The sequence below is a fragment of the Petaurus breviceps genome, unplaced genomic scaffold (genome assembly GCF_028583685.1).
Source record: "Petaurus breviceps papuanus isolate PSGF00001 unplaced genomic scaffold, PetGlider_PUasm1.0 38, whole genome shotgun sequence".
Classification (NCBI taxonomy): Eukaryota; Metazoa; Chordata; class Mammalia; order Diprotodontia; family Petauridae; genus Petaurus; species Petaurus breviceps.
In genome coordinates, this window is record NW_027186304.1 from 58,604,954 (window position 1) to 58,623,381 (window position 18,428).

The 18,428-nt window shown below is 35.5% G+C and overlaps 1 pseudogene; it reads right to left on the reverse strand.

The window, feature by feature from the left end:
• The window catches only part of LOC138170247 (major vault protein pseudogene), a 96,169-nt pseudogene that overhangs the window by 21,236 nt on the left and 56,505 nt on the right, over positions 1-18,428 (reverse strand).

Sequence of the window (18,428 nt, forward strand, 5' to 3'; positions counted from 1 at the left end):
CCTGAAAGACATGATCAAAGAAAGTGTCCACATGTAACATTTCAAGAAACTGTCAAGGAAAACTTCCCTGATTTGCTAAAATCAGAGAGTAAAATACAAATTTAAAGTTATCTTCTGATCACCACCTAAAAAAGATTCCAAAATGAAAAGTACCAGCAATACTGTAGCCAAATTTCAGAGTTTCCAAAGTCAGAGAAAATACTTCAAGCAGCCAGAAGAAGCCAGACATATACCATGGGGTGACAGTAAGGATCACACAAAGATATAGCAACTACCATATACAATGTAAAGAAAAAAGGGAAATATATGACTAATTAAAAGCAGAATTCTGGAGAATAACAATGATCTGGAGAATAACAATGAGAGAGAAGCAAGATAAGAAGGCTTTCTTAAATGAGTGATGCAAAAAAATAGAAAACAATAATAGAATGGGAAAGACAAGCAACATCTTGAAGAAAATTAGAGATATCAAGGGAACATTTCATGCAAAATATGGTCAGGATAAAAGATTAACAATTAAGGAGTTTGAAGCTAGATTTTGTTACCCAGAAAGATTTAATATGCAATTATTGTATTGCTTTGCATGATATACGTTTAAGTTTTCTTGGTTATCTTGGTGACATAAATCTCCCCTCTCAAAACTAGTCTGTTGTGTAGTTTGATCTGTAATGTGAATGATTACAAATTTATGAAAAAACTTATTACATTGTTTGAACTTAGCCCTGTATGGCTAGGAATCTGGATAATCTTTAAGTGCTATTTAGAGATCCTTAACCAAGGACCTATGTTACGTTGAACAGAAATTCAGACGCAAAGATTAATGCAAGGAATTTTCTCATAATTTTACATCTCAAGCAATCTAAAGACCCCTACCCGGGCCTTCTGACTACTCTTACAGCTGCTAAACCTGTGGGTGTACTCTCCTGGATCTTCTAAAGAAAACCATTGTTACTGAGTGGATGACAAAACCCTCCAGAGACCTCAAGGTTCATCTAAGAATTCATCATCCATAGAGACAACTGTCCTAATATTTCATATGAAGGCTGAATATACTGTTCTAGTTTGTTGTTGTTTTTTCTCTTCCCTTTTGTTATGAGCCCAACCACCAAGACCCTGATTCAACTGTGTGTTGGTATTTTCTCTCTCTACATTCCTGGCCTCCCTCTCTTTTATGCTTTCAAGCAAACAATGACTAGACAAGACCTAATCAACACAATACCTTGTCATGGCCCAAATGACCTCTTATAGAATCTTGGCTTTTACCTGCCTCTCCTTTATTGGCCAGAAGGGAAGTGGTTCTTTCAGACCTTTTTCCTTTGTCCAAAATGGGGAAATGTCAAGATATTAGAACACCTTCTGGAACTTATGGTCCCTGAGGTCAGGCAAGCACCAATAGTCCCAGACATGAAGGCCTGACTTTTTGTCACTAGACAATCTTGCCTCACTGTTGCTGTTATGCCACGTGGTTGTTATTGTGCTTCATTATTATTGCTACACTATACTGCTTGACTATTTGTTTAGCCACAAATATATAAATCAAGATTCAGCCACACTAAAACATACCGCCCCCCCCCTCAACAAGGGTTGGAGCACCAGAACATGTATTCTTACTGGCAAGCCATTTCACTCACTTTGAAAATAAACTTTAGTTTGATTGCTGACTCTTTCGTCTCTATTTGACTCCAGCCACCAATATGTTGATGTCCTGTTCAAACCAGTTGACACTGGATAATGGAAAAAGCAAGGGAATTCCAGAAAAAAAATAAACAACAACTATGTGAATCACAAGAAATGTGGCAAATCCTCAAAGACACGGGATTACTAGATCAGTTTTCTTGTCTGCTGAGGAACCAGCATATGATTCAAGAAGCAAGTTAGAATAGAACATGGAACAACTGATTGGTTTAAGATTGAAAAAGAAGTACAACAAGGCTATATATTGTCACAAAACTTATTTAATTAATATGCATATTACATCATATGAAATGCCAAGCTGGTTGAATCAAAAGCCAGAAAGAAGATTGCTGGGAGAAATATCAGCTTTTTCAGATATGTGGATGATACCACTCTGATGGCAGAAAGTAAAGAGGAATTAAGGAGTCGCTTGATAATGGTTAAAAAAAAAAAGAGATGTGTAAATGGCGAATTGAAGATTAACATAAAAAAAAAAACCTAAAACCTTTGCAACTGTCCCATCACTTCCTGGAAAATAGAGGAAAAAGAAGTGGAAGCAGTTTTAGATTTTATATCCTTATTCTCAAAGATCACCATGGATAGTGACTGCAGTCATGAAATTAAAACATGCTTGCTCCTTGGAAGGAAAGCTATAGCAAATCTGAAAAGTATAGTAAAAAGCAGACATCACCTTCACAACAAAGGTCCCTATATTCAAAGTCATGGTTTTTCCAATAGCAATGTATGGCTGTGAGAGTTGGACCATAATGAAAGCTGAGCACCACAGAATTCACACTTTTAAATGGTGGTGCTAGAGAAGACTTTTGAGAATCCGTGGGACAGTAAGGAGGTCAAATAAGTCAATACTTAAAGAAATTTACTTAGACTGGAAAGTTCAATACTGAAGGTGAAGCTTATATATTTTGGCCACATAATGAGAAGATGGAACTCATTGCAAAAGACCCTAATGTTGGGAAAGATTGAAGGCAAAAGGAGAAGGGGATGGCAGAGGGAAATATCAATAAGATGGTATCAACGAAGCTATGAACATGAGCTTAGAGAGACGTTCAGAGAGGATAGAGGGACCTCTTATGCTATAGTACATGGTATCATGAAGAATCAGACATGACTGAAGGACTAAACATCAACAGACCAAGCTAACATAATAAGAATGACAATTATATCTAAATAAATTATTCAGTGCCATATCAGTCAATCTACCAAAATTATTTTATGGAGCTAGAAAAAATAATAAATAATTTAAATCTGGAAGAATAAAAAAATCAAGAATATCAAAGGAATCCATGAAAAAAAGTAAAGGAAAGCAGTCTAGGAGTTCCAGATTTCAAATTAAATTACAAATAAGTGAATATGAAAGCAGGTTGGTTCTAGATAAGAAATAGAGTGGTAGATTGGGTAGACTTGGGTACACTTACCCAGGAGGGAAAAACTATAGTAATCTAGTATTTGATAAACCCAAAGATCCATACTCTGGGTGTACAAACTCACCATTTGACAAAAATTGCTGGTAAAACTGGAAACCAGTTTGGCAAAAATTAGGCATAGACCTCACAACATATCCCAACATAATGTCAAAATGGATCAATGATTTAGACATAAAGGGTGATACTATAAGAAAATTAGTTGAGAATGGAAAAACTCAGTTTATGACCAAGCAAGAAATTGAGGAAATTGGTAAGTAAAATTGATAATTTAGGTTACATGAAATTGAAAAACTTTTACACAAAGCAAAACAGTGCAGCCAAAATTAGAAAAAAAAAGGAAACTGGGGAAAATATTTACAGCAAGTTTGTCTGATAAAAACTGCATTTCTCAAACAGATATGGAATTGAGCAAAGTTTATAAAAATAAGAACCATTCCCCAGTTGATAAATGACTGGAGTATCAGGCAATTTTCAGAAGCAAAAAAAAAAAAGCTATCCATAGTTGCATGAAATTATGTTCTTAATCAGTACTAATTGAAGAAATGCAAATTAAAAAAAACACCTCTGAGGTCCTACCTCAAACCTATCACAGGGGCTAATATGACAGAAAAAATAACAAATGCTACAAGGGATGTGGAAAAATTGTGACACTACTGCACTGTTGGTAGAATAATAAACTAATTTAGGCATCCTTAGGAATGACTGGGAACTACATCCAAAGAATTATAAATCCCTTCATACCCTCTGACCCAATACCACTATTGTGTCTGCATGTGAAAAAGATCAAAGAAAGGGGAAAAGGACCCATTTATGCAAATATTTGTAGCAGCTCTTTTGATGGTGGTAAAGAATTTGAAGTTAAGGGGATGTCAACCAATTGGGTAATATATAAACAAATCGTGCTATATGTTTGTGATGCAATATAAGAAATGACAAGCAGAATCATTTCAGAAAAAACCTGGAAAGACTTAAACACACTCATGCAAAGTGAAGTATACATAATAACAGCCATATTGTGAGGATGATAAACTGTGAAAGACTTAATTACTCTGATCAAGGCAATGATCCACTGTCTATCTCCAGAGAAAGAACTAATGAACTCCAAATGAAGATTGAAGCATACTTTTTAAAATTCCCTTTATTTTTTTTATTTTGCTATATTCCTTTTGCAACATGGCTAAATTGGAAATACATTTTGTATGACCTCACATATATAATTGAAATCAAATTACTTGCCTTCCCAAGGAAAAGAAAGAGCAGAGAGAGAATTTGGAACTCAAAATCTATAAAAAGAATTTTTTTTACATATAATTGGAAAATATTTAACAAAATAAACTTTTAAAATTATTTACAAAAATTTCAGACTGGTCTTCATCCCTTGGTCTAATTATGAAGTCCTAATGTATTTAGCTGGAAGGGAAATAGTTTAAATCAAACACATTTTATTATAAATATTTAAATACATAAATTTGGAACAAATTCTAGAGTGTTTTAATGCTATTTACAGAAATGACTTCTGATAGAATGTTGAAAATATTAACTATTTCATTCTTATTGATTTCTAATCATGCATGAGAATTTTATATTGAGACATCTGAACTGAATACTTTACAATTTCCCTCTTAATAAGAACACTTCAGAGAAATAACACTTCACAGCGAACAGTTTTCAGGTTTCCAAGTAGCATTATAGTTATCAAGTGCTGGATCTGTTGCAATACTTAGACTTGAATTCAAGATTATCACTTTATAATATAATTTTCTTTGAAGAAGGTATCTGTCATTTTATAACTAAAACTCAAGCTTTATTAAAAAGGGATTTCTGCCTCCATATTTGGGTACAAAATGTCAGAAAGCTGGATCAACATAGCTCACAAAAGGTTTCAACCACAGAAATTCATACTTGGTTGATTCATTTTGCTAATGCTGTTAAAAAAAATCCCAACACCCTTCAGCTCCCCATCTAACATTCTAAACTCTTTTTTCCTTCTTGTGCAGATGATTGGTGGCTTTTTTCATATGATAAACTGAGGAAAACTGATTATACTTTCTCTCCCACTCATCCCACTGCATCTCACAGAAATTGTCCTTTCCTCATTTTTTTTAGCTCTCCCACATTTTCCAGAGTTACTATCTCTTCTTGTTATCTGTTCAACTCTCTCTTCTCTCACTATCTAGTGGATTACCTTGATTTTAAACTTTTCTCCACTACCTGCCATATTCCTAGTTTAACTTTTACTATGCTGACTCCTACCCAGCTTTTCTAACTTTAGTTTTGCCTTCCTTAAAATAATCCTGTTTAACAATGTCAAAATCACCTGTAAATCTGGCCTGGTTTAGGCATGTCCTGTTCAGGCATCATGGATGCTTGTGTTCCCTATCACATGGATGATGATAAACTCCTTTGACTGACTGCCTTTGTCTCTAAAGCTGGCCAGACTGAGTTGATCACTGTTTTTAGCTGCTTACCCCAAACCCTACTCCCTTTCTGCTGTGTCTTTTATGGGACTCTTAGCAGCTTTATCCAATGGGTGAAGATCACAGTTCACCCACCAAAAGGCGTATAATGAACTAAACCAAGGAAAGGAGAAGGACTTTACTTCCCTTACTCCCTTCTTTTTTACCTAGACTCTGAGGAATAAGCAGGGAGGATGTTTGTTTTTGTTCTGTGATTTTGTCCACCTCGGTTGTAAATGTTAAAAGTCATCTCCACTGAAAACTGAACTAAACTATGAACCTAATCCTCTTCTCCTACCAAGAAATTGAGTTGGTACAGAAAAGGATGGGAATCATGACTCCCATGTTAGAGAGAGTAAGTTTTTATTTTGTAATTATATCTTTTAAAGTAAATTAATATGGTGTAAAAGATAATCTATCAGTAGTTAAATAGAACTGGGATGCAGGTAATATACATCCTGCTCTTAGGGGAACACCATGGTGGAGACTAGAGTCAAAGGCAGAGAGCTTAAACATGTCTTAAGGGTAATAGAGGAGGGAAAAACATTTTGGGTACCAAAGAACCCTGGTGGGGAATGGATGAAATGTAATCTACCTGTCCTTTCAGACAATAAAGGACAAGATGGTCTGTGTCACACATCTCTACATACATTTTCCACTATCTTATTCCTCTTCTCAAAAAACTGTAATGGTTCACTACATTCTTCCACCCAAGATCCAATATATTTTAACTGGTTTTCAAGGCTTTTCATAATCTGGCAGCATTTATTTGCCTAACTTCATGTAATGTCATGCATAGAAGTTTTCCAGAAGAACTGCTACTGTGAACAGCTTTTTTAAAGGTTCTGATTACTCAGTATAGTGATCACTCTATTCCATAACAAAAGCAAAACATCCATGGAAAATCAAGGTACAGCATAATTCCAAATACAACATTCACCATATTTCAACTTATCACAGAAAATCACAATATTCACAACATAGTCTCAAAGTAAAATAGTCACTCTTAAGTTAATTCAATCAGTCACAAAATAGACACTTAAGTTAATTCAATCAGTCACTTATCAGTAGAATCAAATTACACAGTCAAAGTCTTCCACTCTTGGGGCAAAGTCTTGATTAACTCAATCAGTCACTAATCAGTAACAATAGTCAAAGTACTCAAAGTACAAATCAGTCACTTATTCAGCAAAGTCTTACTAAGTATCATACACAAAACCCTCCACCCTTTAGTTCATTAGTAAACTATAATTCCATAATTACTCAGTACCCAAGGAGAGGTCTTTTCTCCATCTTGACTTGGGGCCTGTTCTCAGATTCCCTGGATCCCCTTCCATGATTCCAGATTCTACCTGGATTCAATGGCAGACAGCTTCCAGTTCTTTGACCAGCTCTCTGGGGAGATCCTGCTCCACATTGGCATTCACAGGGTCTGGTCCATGTCAGCTCCTTCACAACTTCTGCTCCAAGAAATTCAAGGCTCAACAAAGCCACAAACAAACAAAGTCTCAGCATCCTGGTCATCCTTCAGTCACCTGGGCTCCTGGCTCCTGGGCTCCTGGGCTTCTGGCTCCTGCCTCCTAGGCTCCTTGGATCCTGTTCAGAAGAAGCCCCACCAAGACAAGTTTTCAGGACTCAGTTCTCCATTCTTCTGTAGCTGTTCTACCACCAGATCTTGGTCTCAAGGAAATTCTGACTGTGCTTCTCTGAGGCTTTTTCTTATATACACAGTATTACCTACTTCACTTCTTTCTGTCAACCCCTTCCTGTTACATCAGTTAAGAAGAGACAGGAATTCATACCTTCTGTTCCCCCCATCAGAGGCTTGGTCAGTTACTAAGTGTTAAGTACCTGCTACTTTTGCCAACACAAAGGGATCTTCAAATTCAAAATTACATTACCATTATACTTCATTAGTCAGTACTTCCCTACCTATACTCTTTGTTCATGTCAATTTAGACTCTTCTTTGTTCCACAAATATTTTATTTCCTTTCGTGTATACATGTTTTCTTTTATATGATTGCTCAACCTTAGTCTGGATGCCATCTCAAATACAATATAGTAAAGGCAGAACTCCTTGTCTCCCTTTCCTACCACTCAATTTCCACATCACTATAAGGTGTCTTCTATGTTACATTCCCTAAAAGCCTAAGATCACAAATTAATCCTGAGTATTTACCTTTTATGACTTGCAGGGGCAGAGCCAAGATGGCAGAGTAGAGAAGCACTTAGCCAAATTCTCCCATTTCACTCCAAATAATTTTAAGATAATACCGTGAATCAAATTCTGAAATGGCACACAACAAAACGTCATAGTGAGACATTATTCCAGCCCAAGACAACATAGGAGGTCAGAAAGAGAGATTTTTGATATAAGGGAGGAGAGTGACCCAGAGGCCACATGGAGGAAATGCAAGTGGTGAGAGTAGGTGTTGGTGCCAGAAGCAGCAGTAGGTGGAGCTCTCAAGCCAAAGACAGTAAGGAAACCTGGCAATTGATGAGAAAGATGTTACAGGTTAACATAGCAGAAAAACAAAGAGAGGGGAAGAATAGGGGAAATTATCTCACATAAAGTATGTATGGAAGGAGGAGCTTTTTTAGTAGAGGGGGCAATTGTAGTGGCGGCGTATGGGGGCAAAGCTTGAACCTCACTCACATCTTAATAGTCTCAAAGTTGGAATAACATACAAACTCAGTTGGATATAGAAATCTATCTTACACTATAAGGAAGTACAAGAGGAAAAGGATAAGAAAAATGAAAGTGATGATAAAAGGGTGGCTAGATATAAGAAGCAGTGATCAGAAGTGAAACAGACTTTAAAGGAGGGACAATATAAAGAGAAGGAGAAAAGGAAGAAAATAGGATGGTGGGAAATAGAGTTAACAATCATAACTATGACTGCAAATGGGATGAACTTACCCACAAAATGTAAGTGGATAGCACAACAGATTAGAAACCAGAACCTGACAATATGTTATTTATGAGAAACACACTTGAAACAGAAAAAACATACACAGAGCTAAAATAAGTGGCTAAAGCAGAATCTGTTGTGCTCCAGTGAAGAAAAAAGGCAGAAATAGAAATCATAATCTCAGACATAAGTAAATTAGTGGAGAATAGAAAAAAAGTACCTCTCAGATCTATGGATAAGGAAACAATTTATAATCAAATAAGAGAAAGAGAAGAATTGTAATATTAAGGGAGTTTGAAGATCTTCCCTGTTCCTTAATGTAACAGTAAGCACCCTAGCATACATAGGATGGCTGTTAGCACAGGTTCCTAGATCTGCTTTTCTAAAGGAAAACAACTCAAAATGGATTAACAATCTTGCTTTAATCAAACATATGCCATTCACCTAGTTCAGGGGAAAAAGGTCAGCACCCCAAACTTCACAGAACACAAACACAGGTTACAATAAGACAACAAATACTGTCTGACAATTATATCCATATCTAGATAAGAGAGAGGGAAGCACCAGCATCTGGGTTTTCAAAGCTGGGGGGGGCTCAATGGCTGCCCAGAGTCTCATCTGGTCAAATCACACAACTATTCTCAAAGTGAGCCCCAAAACAAAACCTCACACCAGGGCATATATAGCCTTCTCCTGGCTCAGAGAATGTAACAACCCTCTTGATTCACTGCCCAATCACAAAGTAACAAGGTGTGGGCATTCCTGAAAAACAAGCCTCTCACCACAGGATCCAGGTGACCACATTCAGCCCATTAGGGGGCAGAGTGTATATTTCAAATCAAGGAAGGTTCTCAGAGTTACTTAAGCCTATCAAAGGGCCTAGGGGCAGGGAAGATCTTCAGATTCTCATTCCCATAACACTTAATGTATCTATGGGAATTTGAAGATCTTCCCTGCCCCTCAATAGCCTTATGTGATGACATGGAGCCCATGGGGGAAGAAGCTTTTTGAACAGGCAAAGCAGGAAGGGTGGAGCACGAAGTGAGAGGGTGACTTAGCTGGGAGAGAGAGAGAGTAGGCAGAGCAGGCAGAGGTGCTTGTGTGAATGAAAGACGAATAATTTTTGCCTGGGGGAACTTGTTTTGTGGGAAGGACTAATGGAAGGAAGGCTTGGGATATTTGTATTTCCTGCATTGGTGACCTGTGTGGACTTCATCTTAAAAAGAATGCTTGGGGTGTAGGTGCTCCCTACATTGGCAATGTATATAGACTTCTTTGTTATAATGATGGATTTGGCTTACTGGTGTTTGAATAAAATGTCTTGGTTTCATTTCATCTTCAAGGAAGAGAGTTGCTATATTTTGCCATTCAAACCTGGGAATATGCCTGCATATTCATAGCAACTGTTGTGGATATCACATTGGTGAAATAGGAACACAGGAAGTAAAATGAATAATTTTGATTATAAGAAATTAAAAAGCTTTTACACAAATAAAACTAATGCAGTCAAAATTAGAAGAAAAGTAACTGGGGAAAATGTTTATAGCAAGTTTTTTTTTTTCTCAGAAAGGCCCTAATTCTCAAATATATAGGAAACTTAAGGAAGTTTATATAAATAAGAGTCATTCTCCAGTTGATAAATGGTCAAAGTATATCAGCAGGCAGTTGTCAGAAAAATAAATCAAAGTTATCTATAATGACATAAAAAAAGGCTCTAAATCATTGCTGATTAGGGAAATAGATAATAGCATAAAGCCAAGGTACCACCTCATATCTATCAGATTGGTTAACAGGACACAAAAAGAAAATACCAAATGCTAGAGAGGATGTGGAAAATTTGGGATACTAATTCACTATTGGTAGAGCTGTGAGCTAATGCAAATATTCTGGAGAAAAATTTAGAACTATACACAAATAGGTATAAAACTGCGATATATGTAATAAAGGGCCAACGAGAGATAGACTAAAAACTAATTGGAAAATAAATAATTTAATCCTAAAGAATGAGTAGGTCAAAAAAGAAATCATAGAAACTATCAGTAATTTCATAAAAGAGAATGACAATAATGAGACAACATACCCAAATTTTTGGGATGCAGCAAAAGCAGTTCTTAGGGGAAGCTTTATATCTCAATGCATACATAAATTAAATAGAGAAAATAGACATAGAAAAATTGTACATGCAACTGAAAAAGCTAGAAAAAGAACAAATTGTAAATCCCCAATTAAATACTGCAAATCAAAGGAGAGATTAATAAAATTGAAATTAAGAAAACTATTGAACTAATAAATAAAACCAAGAGCTGGTTTTATGGAAAAAAAATAAAATTAATAGACCTTTAGTCAGTTTGATAAAAAAAAAAAAGAAAGAAGAAAACCAAGTTACCAGTATCAAAAGTGAAAAGGGTGATTTAACCTCCAATGAAGATTAAATTAAAACAATAATTAGGAATTATTTTGCCCAATTACATGCGCATAAATTTGATAATCTTAGTGAAATCAATGAATATTTACAAAAATATAAATTGCCCAGATTAACTGAAGAGGAAGTAGAATATTTAAGTAACCCCATATCAAAGGAATAAATTGAACAAGCCATCAATGAACTCCCTAAGAAAAATTTCTAGGGCCAGATGGTTTTACAAGTGAATTCTCTCAAACATTTAAAGAACAATTGATTCCAAAACTTTACAAACTATTTGGTAAAATTGGAGAAGGAGTCCTACCAAATTCTTTTTATGACATAAATATGGTACTGATACCTAAATCAGGAAAAGCCAACACAGAGAAAGAAAATTATAGACCAACTTACCTCATAAATATCGATGCACAAATTCTAAATAAAATATTAGCAAAAAGACTACAACAATTTATCATGAGAATAATACACTTTGACCAGGTAGGATTTATTCCAGGAATGCAAGTATGGTTCAATATTAGTAAAACTATTAGTAAAATTGATCATATCAACAACAAAACTAGTAGAAACCATAGAATTATCTCAATAGATGCTGAAAAAGCCTTTGACCAAATACAACACCCATTCTTATTAAAAACACTTGAAAGTATAGAAATAAATGGAGTCTTCCTTAAAATAATAAGTAGCATCTATCTAAAACTATCAGCCAGTATTATATGTAAAGGGGATAAGCTAGAAGCATTTTCAATATGGTGAATTGTTTCAGGGGGTGAAACAAGGAGTCCACTATCAAGGAGTCCTTTTACCCAATTTAGTACTAGAAATGTTAGCTGTAGCAATAAGAGTAGAAAAAGAAATCAAAGGAATTAAGTTAGGCAAAGAAGAAATCAAGTTATCACTCTTTGCAAATGATATGATGATATACTTAGAGAATCCTAGAGAATCAAGTAAAAAACTACTTGAGATAATAAATAAATTTAGCATAGTTGCAGTATATAAAATAAACCCACATAAATCCTCAGCATTCCTGTACATTTCTGATGAAGTCCAACAGCAAGAAATAGAAAGAGAAAGTCAATTTAAAGTTACTGTAGACACTATAAAATATTTGGGAATTTACCTACCAAAACAAACCCAGGAACTCTATGAATACAAGTATGAAACACTTTTCACACAACTAAAGTCAGATGTAAATAATTGGGAAAAAATCAGTTGCTCATGGCTAGGTTGAGCTAATATAATAAAAATGACAATTTTACCTAAATTAATTTACCTATTTAGTGACATAGCAAGAAATCTACCTGAAAATTATTTTATAGAGCTAGAAAAAATAGAGACAAAATTCATCTCCAAGAACAAAAGTTTCAGAATATCAAGGGAACAAATGAAAAGTAATGGTAGGGAAGGTGGCCTAGCCTTAATTTGTATTATAAAGCAGCAGTCATCAAAACTACTTGGTACTGGCTGAGAAATGGAGTGGTGGATCAGTGAAATGGATTAGGTACAGGAGAAACAGAAGTCAATGTCAATAATAATCTACTGTTTGACAAACCTAAAGACCCTAGCCACTGGGATAATAATATTTGACAAAAACTGCTGGGAAAACTGGAAAATAGTATGGCAGAAACTGAGCATAGACCAATATCTTATACTGTATATGAAAATAAAATCTAAATGGGTGCATTAATGATATAAAGACTGAGACTGTAACCAATCTGGGACAGCAAAGGATAGTTTAACTGTCAGATTTATGGAGAAGAAGGAATTTATCACCAAAGAAGAGATAGAGTACATTATAAAATTCAAAATGGACAATTTTGATTACATTAAATTGAAAAGTTTTTGTACAAATAAAGTCAATGTAAGAAATATTAGGAGGGAAGTGGATAATTGGGGAAGAATTTTTACAACTAGCATCTCTGATAAAGGCCTCATTTCTAAAATATACAGAGAATTGATTTGAATCTATAAGAATACAAATCTTTCCTCAATTGATAAATGGTCAAAGGATATGAACGGGCAGTTTTCAAAGGAAGAAATGAAAGATATTTACAAACATATGAAAAAATGTTCTAAATCATTATTTTTAAAATTTATTTATTTTGCTTTCTTTTTTTTTGGAGGGGGGAAGGTTGGGGTTAAGTGACTTGCCCAAGGTGACACAGCTAGTTTTGTGTTGTATCTGAGGCTGGATTTGAACTCAGGTCCTCCTGACTCCAGGGCTGGTGCTCTAGTCACTGAGCCACCTAGCTGCCCTGTCTAAATCATTATTGATTAGAGAAATGCAAATCAAAACAACTCTGAGGTACCACACCTAACTGGTCAGATTGGCTAAGATGACAAAACAGGAAAATGATAAATGCTGGAGAGGATGTGAAAAATTTGGAAAACTAAAGCATTGTTGGTGGAGTTGTGAACTGATCCAACCATTCTGGAGAACAATCTGGAACTATGCCCAAAGGGCTATAAAAAAAGTGCATACCCTTTTCCCAGAAATACCACTTCTACGTCTGTATCCTAAAGAAACATATAAGTGGGAGGAAGACTTGTTTACACCAAAAATATTTATAGCAGCTTTTTTTTTGTAGTGGCAAAGAACTGGAAATCAAGGGGATGTCCATCAATTGGGGAATGACTGAACAAGTTGTTGTATATGAAGGTAATGGAATACTATTGTGCTATAAGAAAGGAGGAACAGACAGACTTCATAATAACCAGGAGAGTCTTATACAAACTGAAGCTGAGTGAGAAGAGCAGAACCAGGAGAACTTTGTACACAATTACAGACACATCATATGTGTGATGACTAATTTTGATAGAGTGCGCCCCTCTCAGCGATGCAAGTTTATAAGACAACTCCAAAAGACTCCTGATGGAAAGGATATCCACATGCAGAGAAAAGAACTACAGAGTTTGAATGCAGATTGAAGCAAATTACTTGCTCTCTCTTTTGAGTTTAGTTTTGTTTCATTCCTTCTTTCTCATTGTTCACATCATTGGTTATAATTCTTCTTTACAACCTGACTAATTCTTAATGCTAAGGTATTTGTAGGGCCCATATTGGATTGCATTTTGCCAGGGTGGTAGGGAGGGGGAAAAAATTTGGAACTCAAGGGCTTGTAGAAATGAATGTTGTAAACCAAAAGTAGATAAACAAATTTAATAAAATAAAATTGAAGGAAAAAAATTGCTCTTCATCTCCAGAGATAGAATTGATGAACTCTGAATGCAGATTGAAGCATACCTTTTATAACTTTATTTTTACTCTTTTATATTGTTTGTTTTCTTTTGCAAAGTGGCTAATATGGAAATATGTTTTACATTACTTGGCAAGTATAATTGATATCAAATTGCTTGCGTTTTCAAAGAGAGGAAAGGCATGGGAGGAGGGAGAGAACTTGTAACTCAGGGGAAATGCTGCAATTTGGAATGTGCTATTTTCATATCACTTCTTCATATCCTTACTCCTCATGTATTTATTGTGTACCTACTGTGCACCTACCAGTAGCACATCAGAAAAGGTGCCCAACCCTTGGTCCTTTCTCTTTAACTGGTCAATTTGTGGGAGATCACAAGAAAGCTTTTTTTTATGATGCCCCATGTCTGAGTGAAGAGTTCCCTTCCTCTACACATTTACAGAAACAAAAGCTAAATCACAGAATACCTCAAATTCCCATCAGAATTCCTGATTCAAGCAGCTTGTAAAAGAAAACTGGAAGCAATATAAGCAATGTTTCACTTACTATTTTCAAACTATGCATTCCACCAAGAGGAGACAATGCAAGGCAGCTTTATCTCTTGTAGTCTCAAGGCCTGAGGCTTTAAATGTTTACATAAGTTTACTCCTTAGTCAAGGAGAATACGTTCTGCAGAAATTTTTTTACTGTTATGATCCTTGGGGGGGAAAGGGGATATGAGAGTTTTTGAATGATATAGTTTGAACAAAAAGGAAAAAAAAAAAGACAAGGGAAAAGAGTGTGGTATTGTTTTGCTTCCTCTGATACTTCTGGGACAATCTTGCAATTTCAGTTACTGGCCAAGTTCCTGATCAAAGATCAAATTGCAATAGGAATGAAATAAGTTAAAAAAATGACTTCTCAAAGACCCAGAGTTAAACCCATAGAAAGTGGTTTAAATTTTCATGCTATAGAAAACCACATAGAATCACAAAATGTGAAAAATAGAAATGACCTTTGGGGTCATCTAGTCAAATCTTATTTTACTGTTGAGAAAATTGAGGCCCTATGTAATAAATCGCCTGGTGCCACAGCAGTGATGGAGCTCCACAGCCTTACGGCAAAGCAACATTCTCTGCCAAGAAGAATATAGTAGGTAGGGACCTACTCTTTGCAATTCAATCTGTCTTTGACCTTATTCCTTGTAAATCAATATGTTTATGTCCTCACTTTTTGGAATCAATGTGTCTATGACCAAGTATTCTTGTCTACACATAAGAATTTAAAGAAATTTGCAAATGACACTAGTTTAGGAGTGGATACAGACAGCTGCCATGGTAACAGTTCTCTTAGCCAACGAGTTGGAAACCAGTGTGGATAGTTATCCCCTGTGGTCCTGAGGATACCTACTTAATGAAGTCAGTGCCTTCTAAATTGATAGGTATTATATATCTAAACCCAGACTGGTCAAGGGTGGCAGAAGAAAACAGGCTTTTCTCAATTCCTTTACAAATAATTTGACCACCATAAATTTAGGAACAATGCATTTGAATAATACATTTAAATATGAGGCATAGGAAAAAGCCTTAGATACATGTATAAATTGATATTTTGGTATACCTTGCTCCTAACTTTCAGTGTTAAGTTAAGCAAATTATTGTTATGCTCTATACCCAATTATAGAAATTGGCTTTGCAAATGAACCTGCCTAACCAAAGTAATTCTCTGCTTCCCACTGAGAAAAGTCCAAGCAGAGTGCAGAGTGATAGCATTAAATGAAATGAAACCTTGGCCATTGCCCTGAATCGATGAAATGAAAAGGATTTATGGGAAGCAGGAAATTCAAGACTCCTCTAGAATCAGAACCAAACTTACAACTTAGCAACTGACCTTGGAGGGTTGGTTGTTCAAACTGTACTGAACATGAACCCTGCCTAACAATGTCTCCCGCAGAGTGGTCACCTCTTGAAAATCTCCAGGCAAGATGAATAAGTGTTCTTGTACTTTTCGTTAGCCAGTTTTTCCATCCATCAGGTCAAAATTTACCCATATACAATTTCAGTTAACTGAAATACAAGATAAGTCAAGGAAATTGCTGACATATTTTCAAGGAAAAATACATTAGTAAGACAAGTTAAAGCCTTGTGTAGAGGCAGACTATGATCTCTCAGACAAGACTAGAACCTGGAGGACATCTCCTAGGAGTCCCTTGTTTGAAATAGATTCATGAGGATAACTTCAAGCAGGTCTTAAGGTAGAGAGAGATATGATAAAATCAGGACTCCTGGGAATAACTGAGGGGAAGATAAAAGAGGAGAAGGAAGATGCATATATATAAAGGAATGCTCAAGCTGAAAGAGGAGGGTTCATATTGAATTACCTAAAAAGAAAGAAAAAGGAGGAAGAACAAAAAAAAGTAACAACGACTGAGATTTAAGGATTTGAGGAAGTGAAAGCTGTTGAAAAAAATTAAACAAGAATTACTTAGATAAGTTAAGAGGTTAATAAGACAAGGAAAAGGAAGTTAGGAGAGGTTGCCAAGGCACTATAAAACAGAATAAGTTTCTCTATAAGCTAAAAAAAAAACTGAGAATAAAAAAGGTTTTAAAAAGACTTAAAAAGGTGAGAAAGGTACCTGTTTTGGAGACAAAGATCCCACCAGGAGTCTGCAAGAGCATTTCTCCTGGAGATCTCCTGGGAGGACTAAGGAAGGATTGAAACTATCGCTCAACAAGTTTAGAGGACAGAAAGTTTAAAATTTTGTATTGCCCTGTATAGTGTATGGTGCTGATTCTTTCTATAGCTAAATAATATATTAGTGTTCTAGGTACAAGATATTACAGAAGAGAAGGCAAAAGGAATGGGAGTCTAGGAAGGCTATTCCATTCTCCATCATTTTTTTGTTTATTCATTTTTAGTTTTCAACCTTCACTTCCATAAGTTTTAAATTTTTCCCTCTCCTTCCTATCCTTCCTCTGCAAGATGGCATGCAATTTGATATAGGCTCTACATATATATTCCTGTTAAACATTCCTATTTTCACATTAGTCATGTTATATAGAAGAATTAAAACAAATGGGAGAAACCATGGGGAAAAAAAGTCCACTTTACTCTGCATGCAGACTCCCTAGCTCTTTCTCTGGATGTGGATGGCATTTTCCATCATGAGTCCTTTTGGAATTGGTGTAGGTACTTGCATTGCTGGGAAGCGTTAAGTCTATCAAAATTAGTCATTGCACATGGTGGCTGTTGCTTTTTACACTGTTCTCCTGGTTCTGCTCACTTCACTCAGCATCAGTTCATATAAATCTTTCCAGGTTTTTCTGAAGTCCACCTCTTCATCATTTCTTATAACGCCATAGTATTCCATTATATTTGTATACCACAACTTGTTGAGCCATTTCCCAATTGATGGGCATCCCCTCAATTTCTAGATCTTGGCTACCACAAAAAGAGCTGCTATAAATATTTTTGTACATGCGGGTTCTTTTTCCATTTTTATGATCTCTTTGTGATACAGCCCTAGAAGTAGTATTGCTGGGTCAAAGAGTATGCATATTTTTATAGCCCTTTGGGCATAGTTCCATATTGCTCCTCAGAATGACTGAATCATCTCACAACTCCACCAACAATGAAATAGTGTTCCAACTTTCCCACATCCTCTCCAACTTTTATCATTTTCCTGTTGTGTCATTAGCCAATGTGATAGGTGTGAGGTGGTACCTCAGAGTTGTTTTGATTTGGATCTCTCTAATTGATAGTAATTTAGAATATTTTTTCATATGACCATTAGATAACTTTAATTTCTTTCTCTGAAAACTGTCTGTTCGTTTCCTTTGACCATTTATCAATTAGGAAATGATTTATATTGTTGTAAATTTGTCTCAGATCTCTATATATTTTAGAAATGAGGTCTTTATCAAAGATACTAGTTACAGAAATTCTTTCCCATTTTTCTGCTTCCCTCCTAATCTCAGTTGCATTAGCTTTGTTTTTGCAAAAAATGTTTCAATTTAATGTAATCAAAATTATCCATTTTGCATTTCATAATATTCTCTATCTCTTGTTTGGTCATAATTTCCTCCATTCTCCATAAATCTGATAAACTATTTCTTGCTCCCCTAACTTGTTTATAGATTCAGCCTTTATATTTAAATCATGTTGCCCTTTGGACTTTATTTTCATATATGGTGTCAGACTTTAGTCTATGTTCAGTTTCTACCATGCTATTTTCCAGTTTTCCCAGTAGTATTTGTCAAATGGTGAGTTCTTATCCCAGAAACTGAGCTCTTTGAGTTTATCAAACAGTAGATTCATGCAATCATTGACTGCTCTGTCTTGTGTA